Source organism: Lepidothrix coronata, unplaced genomic scaffold (assembly GCF_001604755.1).
Source record: "Lepidothrix coronata isolate B3197 unplaced genomic scaffold, Lepidothrix_coronata-1.0 Scaffold133, whole genome shotgun sequence".
Classification (NCBI taxonomy): domain Eukaryota; kingdom Metazoa; phylum Chordata; class Aves; order Passeriformes; family Pipridae; genus Lepidothrix; species Lepidothrix coronata.
Window position 1 is genome coordinate 130,055 of NW_016690313.1, and position 9,191 is coordinate 139,245.

A 9,191-nucleotide genomic window follows, 5' to 3' on the forward strand; every position below is an offset into this window, starting at 1 on the left:
ACATATAGCAGAAGGTTTGAGTCTTAGAGCTGTGGGAAAAACCAAACAAGAACCGTGAGATCCCTCCACTCCTAAAAATCCTTCTCTGAATAAAACCTCAAGTCAGACATAAACTAAACCAGAAACCTCATCCATTACCACCTGTTCCTATTTCTCTTTCCAAGCAATTACGAGTCTCTCAAACTATTACACATTCACCTGTTTTCTGAATACCATGTTTTTCTCTAGCAAATAACCAGTAAGTACATACCTTCTCTGCTATTCAATAGCTTTAGGCTGTGCCACAAAAGGACAGTTTCAGTACAGAAGTAAGGTTTTCTAGCAGCTACAGTAAAAGGTCAGAGTGGCAGCGTGCCCATCAAACCATCACAAATTCCTTGAGGATGCTGACAGCCTGTGTAAGAGGTGGGGGGGAAGGGGAAAGCAGAGGGCAGGAGCATCCCCTTAGCCCCCTGCTATGGGGTTGTGTGGCTGCACTGTCCCAAAATGCTCCTCAGCAGGAACGATCTCTGCTCAGTTAACACAGTGATTCAGGTGATTTCCACCAGCTTCCATCCCCAGTTCACCATCTTCTCCTGTTCCATGGGAACGGTTATGTCACAGCAGGCCTGGTAGCAATGTCCTTATAACACTTCACCACACATTTCCTTTCAGTTGATAAGAATAGTGCCATTGCACAGACAAAACAGTGCCTGCAAGAAATAAGGAGCAGGATAAAAACCAGATGGCTGAAGTGAAGCGCAGGAAGACAGGAGCAACGCTTGTAGGGAGGAGAAATCGTTCCGGTGAGCAGAGACTGTGAACATGGCTCTCCACACAAAGGGAACATGGCCTGCCACGACACAGCCTGCAACAGCATAAATATGAAATGAAATTTGAATGAAATATTGTTATCTCTATCACCTAAAGGCTGAATTCTTTTCCAGCAAGTACCAGATGAACATGACACACATTTTTTAATTCAACATCAGGCTAATGCAGCTTCAGCTGTTTAGGTGACTACCTGTCAGCCACAATCAGAAACACCATTTTGAAAAACGTGAAGTGATCTGTAACACAAGTCAAGAACATGGACAGTATATTCCCTTACAGTACATCTGTACCTTCACAATTTCCTTCCAGGCTGGTGCAAGCCTTGGCAGTGACAGGAATCACTCTTACATCCCAATCCCCCAGCAAATGGCTCCATCCATACAAAGACAAATGTTACAGAGGAACCAAAACACCTCTGCAAGCCCAGACTCTACTTAACACTGTGTCCAACAGGGTAAATTATTTCTTATTAAAATGACATGAGCTCCAAGAAGCCAGTTCAGGAGAACTTCAAGCACAAAATATGATTCATAGTGTTTTCCCTCTTCTTGCTACAGATAAAAAACAGTTTGAATGTTTCAGTCAACACATTATAAATGCATCATTCATCACCACGTACAAAGCCTTGAGATGAAACTTTAAAGAACTAAAGCAAGGTCTTCTTGACATTGTTTCCTGAAGCATAGCATAAATATTGTCAGATCATATATGGATGCAGTAATACTAATTTGATTGGTATAGGTAGCAGGCATTGATCCAGTGAGCTTTAGCACAGTAGTTGTCTTGGGACTTTTCTCCATGACATTTCAATTAAGGAATTCCCAAAATACGCAATTTGAACTGCATTAATATAGCAGTTATTAAAAAGATTAAGGTTATGTTTTAAAACCAGGGTATTTTTTTTTTAAATATAGAAAAAAAAAAATCATCAAACAGTCGCATTTCTTCTAAGATCCCTCAGAAATCCACTTTTGCTTCTGCACCACATATTCTTAAATGACCTGGAAAATCCAAACCTCCCTTCTAGAATAGATGGCATGATCCTCAAGAGATGATGAGAACTGGCAAAAGGAACATAGACAGGACACGTTGCTGTGTTGGTTTTGGTGGAAGTGAGCGACATGATCAAAAGCAGTTGACAACTAAGAAGAAAAATTGGAAAGGATGATAGGAGACCTTACTTTGCCAGGTAGTCAATTCTGCAGAGAACCTGGCCAAGCAGCTTCATGGGGCAAGGGTTTGTCCAAAAAACCACCCATCCCTGCAATTCTATGGGAAATAGGGAAACTAGAGACTCACACCTCAGGGAGGTCCTATGATCTTCTTATTTAACATTATTGACTTAATTGCTTCTCAAATGCAGTGTCCACAATTCAGGAAGGGTGACAATAAACTGGAGGGAATCTAAGAGAAAACTGGGAGAATAACTAAAGTAGCAAAAAAAATTAAAAATATCTGGTAACAAGCTTCAAAAGATTATGTTCATGTTAAGAAAAATAAGTAAAGCAAGAAGTTAAGCAAAAATCATAAGAATTCATAGTCAAGAAAATATGATATTTAATGGGATTTTCAGTGTCAATGGGCTGTAAGTAAGATTCAGTGGCCAGAAACTAGAGGTAGCCCTCTTCAGATCAGAAATAAAATACAAATCGGTATATTTGTATACTTTACCGAGAATTGTGCTGAATTTTGCCTCGCTGGAAATTTTCAACTGCACCTTCTAAAACGTAAACTCTAGTTTCAAACACAGATTGGGGGGGAAAATAAGTCCTATGGCCTGCATTATGAAGAGGTCACACTAGATGATTACAGCAGTCCTTCTGACTTGATTATCTATTAATCTTATCAGATGCATCCGACCACTTTCAGAACCAAATGCAAAGTCATCTATCTATAAGCGCACCTATTTTGACGGGGTATTTTTAGCCCCTGAGACCCTTTTACCTTTAAACGTCGCCGAGATGGGAACTGCGGATAAATCAAGCCACAAGACATAAAAAAGGCAGGCGACAACGAAAAACCTCATCGCCCAGAAAACACTCCTTTTAGCTGGCAGAGTTACACAATCAAAAAGCAACCCGAAGCCAATAAGATATCCCGTATTTTTCCCCCCGCGCTTCCCGGAACTTTGCAGAAGTCTCCGCGGGACTGAAGTTTTAGCTGAGAGGAGGCTCCGCACGCCCCGGAGGGAAGAGGCTCCCCGGGCTCCGCGGGGCCAGGGGCGGGCGCGGGGGATGCCGGCGCGGCCGCCGCGGTGCCCCGGCCGCGGGCAGCTTTGTTCGGGCGGGCAGCGCCGGTGCCCGCGGCCCTCCGGCAGCCGCGCAGGGACGCGTGAACTCTTGAACCCGCGCCGCAGCCCGACGCGAGCCTCCGGGGCGGGGAGACCGCCCGCCCCGCCGGGACAGCGGGGGCACAGCGCGGAGCCCCCGCCGCCCCCCGCCCGCCGGGACGCGGCCTCCCGCCCGCCCCACGCCGGCCCGGCCGCCCCGGGCCCCGCTCGCCCCCCGCCCTGCCCTGCCCCGCCAGGCCGCCCTCGGCCAGGCCCCGCCGCGGCCCCCCGGCCTTGCTCGCCGCGGACCCTCCTCACCTGGGCTTGAGGCTGCCGGCGCCGCGCTCGTAGGCCCAGGAGGCGGCGGGCGGCGCGGCGCCCGGGGCCAGGGGCTCGGCGAAGCCGGGGGTCGCGGGGTAGTTCCTGTCCATCATCGGGGCTCCGCGGGGGGGGGCCCTGCGCGCAGGAGGGCGGCGGCGGGGACCGAGCGGGGCGCGGCGGGGGAGCGGCGCCTCATGCGGGGCGGGCAGCGCCGCGGCCCCGAGCGGCCCCTGCGCTCCGCTCCGCTCAGCGGCGGGCGGCGGGCGGAGCCGCGGGCGGCGGCGGGGGCTGCGCGGCCGCCGGCCCCATGTCGGGCTGCGCGTTCCCGGGACGCTCCTCCCCCGCCAGCGCACTGGGGCGCACGGAGCTCCGTGTCCGGGGGCAGGGAGGCCGCGGCGGAGGGGCCGCCGGGGCCGCCGCCAGCAGCGCCGGCGGGGGGAGCGGGAGCAGGAGGAGGAGCTGGAGGTCTGTGACTCGCGGCCCTGAGGGGGAAGCGCGGCGGCGGCGGGAGCGGAGCGTGGCGGGGGGGGCGGCGTAGCCACCACCGGGGCGGGGTGGGGGGGCTGAAGGCGGGGACGGGCGGGGTGGCGGTGTCGGGGAGGCTGGTTCCTCGGCGGAGCGAAGCGCCGGCGCTTTGTTGGAGCAGCCGGGGCGGGGCCATGTTGTTCCCGCGGAGGGAAGCGCCGCCAGCCGCGGGCTCCGGGGCGGCCGCCGCTGCCGCCAAGATGGAGCCCGGCAGCCGCCCCATTGTGCGGCGGGTTGTGGGGCGGCCCTGCTGCCCTGCCCCGGCCCCTGTCACCGCCACCATCACCGGGCGGGGACGCCGCTCCCCCCGCCTGGCCGCCTCCCCCTTCCCGCTGCGGGGCCCGCCGACCCAGCGCCCTCCGCCTCCGCTTTTATCTGTCTGTATGTTAGAGCTTTCCGAAAGCCTCAGGCATTCCCCCCATCAGTTAGTCGTTGCAGGCCTGGAGCCTGGATAGAATCGTATAATGGAACTACAGGATGGTCTGGGTTGGAAGAGACCTTAAAGATCATCCCGTTCCAACCCCCTTGCCACGGGAAGGGACACATTCCACTAGACCAGGTTGGTCAAAGCCCCCTCCAACCTGGCCTCGAACACTTCCAGGGATGGAGGCATCCACAGCGTCTATGGGCAACCTATTCCAGTGCCTCACCACCCTCGCAGTTAAGAACCTCTTCTTAAATATCTAAACCTATTTTCAGTTTAAAGCCGTTCCCCCTTGTCCTGTCACTGCATGCCCTTGCAAAATGTCCCTCTCCAAAAGTCAACTAGAAAGAGAACAGTAAGAATATCTGTTTATTCTTTCTTTATTTTTATTTAGAGCAGTCTATCTTTAAATGGTAAAATGCCAGAGAGGTTCTAGAGGCCTGCTTTAGCCAGGACTGCCTAAAGCAGTTCATTTTTATTTAGAGCAGTCTAAGCCACTGGTTTGCAGACAGTATCTTCTGCTGTGTGCTCATTAAAACAAAGCATAAGGGAAATGGGCACCAGCTGCACAGAACAGGGTGGGGGCAAAGGGGACATTGGTGTCGGGCAGGGGGATGGTGGATGAACTGTGTCTTGCTTTCCCTGCAGACTGAAGGTACCAGGGGCGAGATGAGCAGGAGGAATGTGCCTCAGAGGTAAAGATAAGGAATATGGTCTGGAAAAGAGGGTGACTGCACCTGAAGGCGTTGCTCAGAACAGGAAGGTGTATGCTAATGAGTAAGTAAGCCTTTTGAAGATTCAGTTTGTAGCACTCCAGGCAATGCTGAACCACAGAGTGAAATGAATTCTGTAGTGAAATGCATTTAGAAACTTGCCTACAGTCAATCAGATTAGATGCTAAAAAAAAAAAAATAGTTACAAAAAATATCAACACTGGAATGAAAAGGTGGAGTGATCAACGTTAAATGAGAAAGCAGAAAGGTAAGAGATGTCTGGAGGAAAAGCTGAGATTCTGCTTTTCTCATGCCTGGTTTCAAGAAGCAGCAAAGAAAACTACAGGAAGAAGTGCAGGCTCGGATGAGAAGGAAAGGGTAAGTGCGAAAGTCATCAGCGCTGAGGAGACCAGAGAAGTCACCCAGAGGCCAGGGCAGAGGGTGGAGGGAGAAGCAGCAGCGCACCAAAGCCAGAAACCAGCAGAGTGAGTTTTCCTCGTGTTTGCATAAGTTAGCACCTGTATTGCTTGCAGCTGGAGCAGCGCATGTGGGGGGTGGGAGACCTTCTTTCCCTGGGAAACAGGAGGATGGCTGTTTTACATATGAACGAGGCCTGATGACAGAAAATTACTCCAGTTGTATGCTAATGGTGAATCGTTTACGCTGCTGATACTATTGGAAGTGCCATTTCCAGCGGGGAAGGACCCACGGTTTTTATTTCCCTGCAGGATCTCTACTAATCTCCATTATATTATTATACTTAGAGTGTATTGTTTTCCTCAAATAGGCCTGAGGGGAGGGTGATACATGGACCTAAGTGATACAAAATGCTGCAGTGCTTGGTTATTCTGGAGTGAGCGTGTTGCTGTGGAGTTTCTTGCCCCAGATTTGGAACGATGTATTAATAAATTTTAAAACTGCTAGTGTCTTGTTTGATTTTTTTCCTCTCAAGTAATGGCAACATGAACTTTAAAGAGCACCATAATGTTGTGTATTTTCATTACAGGCTCTCTCTAAAGGGGAGGCAGGGGTGTGTATGTGGCTGTAAAATCATGTTGTGTGAGAAATCACAACAAGCAGGGAAACACAGACAATTCGTTTAGGTCACTAGATGAACTCATTGTCAGTATGCCACAGACACAATGTTTCCCTGAACATTGCTGGAGTAGATCCTTTTTCTGGTAATCAAATAGTGAAGTTGAGCGAAATAGAAATTGTGACAGCTGTTGTTAAGTTTAATTTCTTTTACATGGTTTTAATAGAAGTGGAGTAGACTGAAAACTTAATTGGTAATGTCCACGACCATCAGATAAAGTCGGTTTATCCAGTGGTCTGTTTTTCCTGTGTATGAGATAAATCTACTTGTCCCGAGACCAGCCAGTTTTCTCATTAAATGGATCTCTGCTGTTTGTTGCCACCCACTGTCTAGGAAATCTTCCTCGAAGTTTGTGCATTTTTATCTTTTTGTAACCTAGTGATATTTTGTAACACTGTTCTCTAAGACCACGAAAAGGTCTGCTTAGAGTAAGTGCTTTTGCAGAATCCTGGTAGCCAGAAACAGCTTTTCTGAAAGATCTGTTCAGTGATAAAAAAATTCCTTTGGTAGATCCTGTTTATTACATATGTTACTTTAATGTGTAGATTAAAGTGTATGTATTAAAATGTAATTAGAAGTTGTATTAGACATATTAATAATTCTGAATATTGAAAATACTTTGATGCTTGTCTTAATAAGGAATGCTTTTATTTCAAATGCAGCTGTTACTTGCTGTTTAGGAACTGAGCTTTGGTGGGCTTAAATGCCTGCTGAACTGTAATTCATAACTGAGTGCCTAGAGCCAGTAATGATATTGTATGTGCTTCTCTCTCAAGTCAGGAATTTAATATAATACATATATTTTGCTGAAACATAAGCTAATACAATTTTTCACTCCATTTAAGACCAAAATCTTAAATTGAAGCACTGTAACACAGTGTGTGCAGCACACCAGCCTGGAGCTGTGCTGAATTTTGTGTCGCTCATTTCTTTCTCTAAATGAACAGTCTCCACTTGGAAAAAATAAATCCTTTATGGAGTCAAAAATATCATGTGATGGTTAGGAGACAGATTTAAGTACTTAAGGTAACAGTTTAATGGTAATCACCTACCTAAGGTCCGAGGAATTGTCTCTCCAGGTGTGCTGTGGCAGCAGGGCTGGGCTGCCTCAGCTGCTTGCTGACACCCAAAGGAGAAGGCCTTACTCTTCCTCCTTCCCTCCTCTCACTCCTGGTGATGAGGTCTGGCCACAAGGTGAGCAATGAATTCACCCCACTGGCAAAAGCACATTTACTGCTTTTTTTGCCGGCGGTCATTTTTCTGTAATTGTGCTGAGCTGAGTCAGCTTGCCTTTGCATGAAATGAGAAATGAGAGCTGGCTCAGTCGTGGTGTGCAGCTGGAAGGAGATGTCAGGGATGAGCAGGGAACTTTTACTTTTGATGATGAGATGTTGTCTATGCTAATGGTGTATTCAATATAGAAATCTCTAGAGTCCAGGAGTGCTGGAGGATATACCTCTGCAGACAGTGACTGGCTCCTCTGCCTGTGTGCCACTTCAGCCAGAATCAAGCCAGCTCTGTTGTAGAACTGTGTTAGCTAATATACATTGCTCCCTTAGGGAAACCTTCCTATTTTCCTCTTTCAGTTTAAATTATTTAATGTTACACAATGCAGAATGGCAATATTGCTTTCTGAGGCCTGGTTTTATGTTTAAAGTGACCGTATGCCAAATGAAATGCAGGATCAAATTAATGGGGAGTTGGCAGTTTTCTGTGGTTTGATCATAATTAAAGCAATATATCAATCACAAATCCAGGCCCAGAATAATGCTCCAGTTAATGATTGACATGGATTTATTTATCTGTATCTGGTTAATTAACTAATTATTTGGTTCATAATGTGCTATAGTTATTACTCATGTTAACAGGAAAATTTCAGCCAGTGTTTGAGTGTGATTGAATGTTTTGTATGTTGTGTATCATAGAATGTTGAGTTGGAAGGGACCTTAAAGATCATCCAGTTTCAATCCCTCTGCCATGGGAAGGGATACCTTCCATTAGACCACATTGCTCAAAGCCCCATCCAGCCTGTCCATGAACACTTCCAGGAATGGGGCATCCACATCTTCTCTGGGCAACCTGTTCCAGTGCCTCACCACTGTCACTGCAAAGAATTTCCTCCTAATATCTAATATAAACCTATTTTCTTTCAGTTTGAATCCATTCCCCCTTATCCTGTTACTCCAGGCCCTTATAAAAATTCCTTCTCCATCTTTCCTGTAGCGTTCCTTCAGGCTGCAATTAGGTCACCCTAGAGCCTTCTCTTCTCCAGGCTGAACAATCCTAATTCTCTCAGTGTCCTAGTTAGGACAACTGAGACCAGTTCATCATGGTATGGGTGTAACCCAAAACTGTGTATTCTATAGCCTTCCATGCCATTTCCCAGAAACTGTTGTCAATAGACTATTCCCACCCTCTGCCCATAGAGCCTGACTCCTCAGGCTATAAACTAGGTGTTAAGAGGCCTGTGGAGGATGCTTTTGTCCTCACACCCTTGGTGGAACTCCCCGCCCTGAGGGAAGTATTGAGCATTCCTGCCTGAACTGGAGGATATATAATCCTGGAGTCTTGGAACATTTTTAACCACTCGTGGGATCCAGAAGGAAGACTGCAGCTCATCGCTCTCAACCTCAGCTGGACTGCAATCACCGCTTCTGACCAGACTGCAACAGCTCTCCCACCAGCAGGTTTTTTCCCCTCTGCCTTTACTTTGGACTCAAGTGGGGCCCAGGGAACACCACTTTGTTCATGCCCCAGGGTACTGGGTTATACATTTGGGTTTTGTGGGTTAAGACCAACTGTTTGTTTGTATGATTGTACTTACTGTATTATTTTAATAAATTGTTATTCTGACTTATAATCTCTCCTTTGAGTTGGGTTCATTTCCCCTGCTGGTTAACTCTTAAACCAGCACACTCAGTCTTTCCTCATAGGAGAAGTGCTCCATCCCTCTGACTACCTTGGTGGCCTCCTCTGGACTTGCTCCAACAGGTCCATGTCCTTCTTGTGCTGTGGACCCCAGAGCTGGAT

General features: G+C 48.0%; 1 protein-coding gene and 1 long non-coding RNA gene across 4 annotated transcripts in view; one reads left to right on the top strand and one right to left on the bottom strand.

The window, feature by feature from the left end:
• The window catches only part of QSER1 (glutamine and serine rich 1), a 42,425-nt gene extending 38,981 nt beyond the window's left edge, over positions 1 to 3,444 (bottom strand). The window contains exon 1 of one of the 2 annotated variants that reach the window (XM_017827000.1): positions 3,401 to 3,444. The gene's annotated coding sequence lies outside the window, so the exon portion shown is untranslated. Of the gene's footprint in view, positions 1 to 2,757; positions 2,844 to 3,400 lie in introns of those variants that run through there. The other variant, XM_017827003.1, reaches the window with a different exon arrangement.
• Positions 3,445 to 3,838: 394 nt separating this feature from the next.
• On the top strand, positions 3,839 to 5,988 carry LOC108503196. Of its 2 annotated transcripts, XR_001876754.1 has the most exons (4): positions 3,839 to 3,868; positions 5,001 to 5,129; positions 5,391 to 5,550; positions 5,853 to 5,988. It is a non-coding gene; the product is annotated as an uncharacterized LOC108503196 (long non-coding RNA). The 2 variants fall into 2 exon arrangements; XR_001876753.1 differs by lacking the exon at positions 3,839 to 3,868 and having other exon boundaries at positions 4,262 to 5,129.
• The last annotated feature ends 3,203 nt before the right edge of the window (positions 5,989 to 9,191 follow it).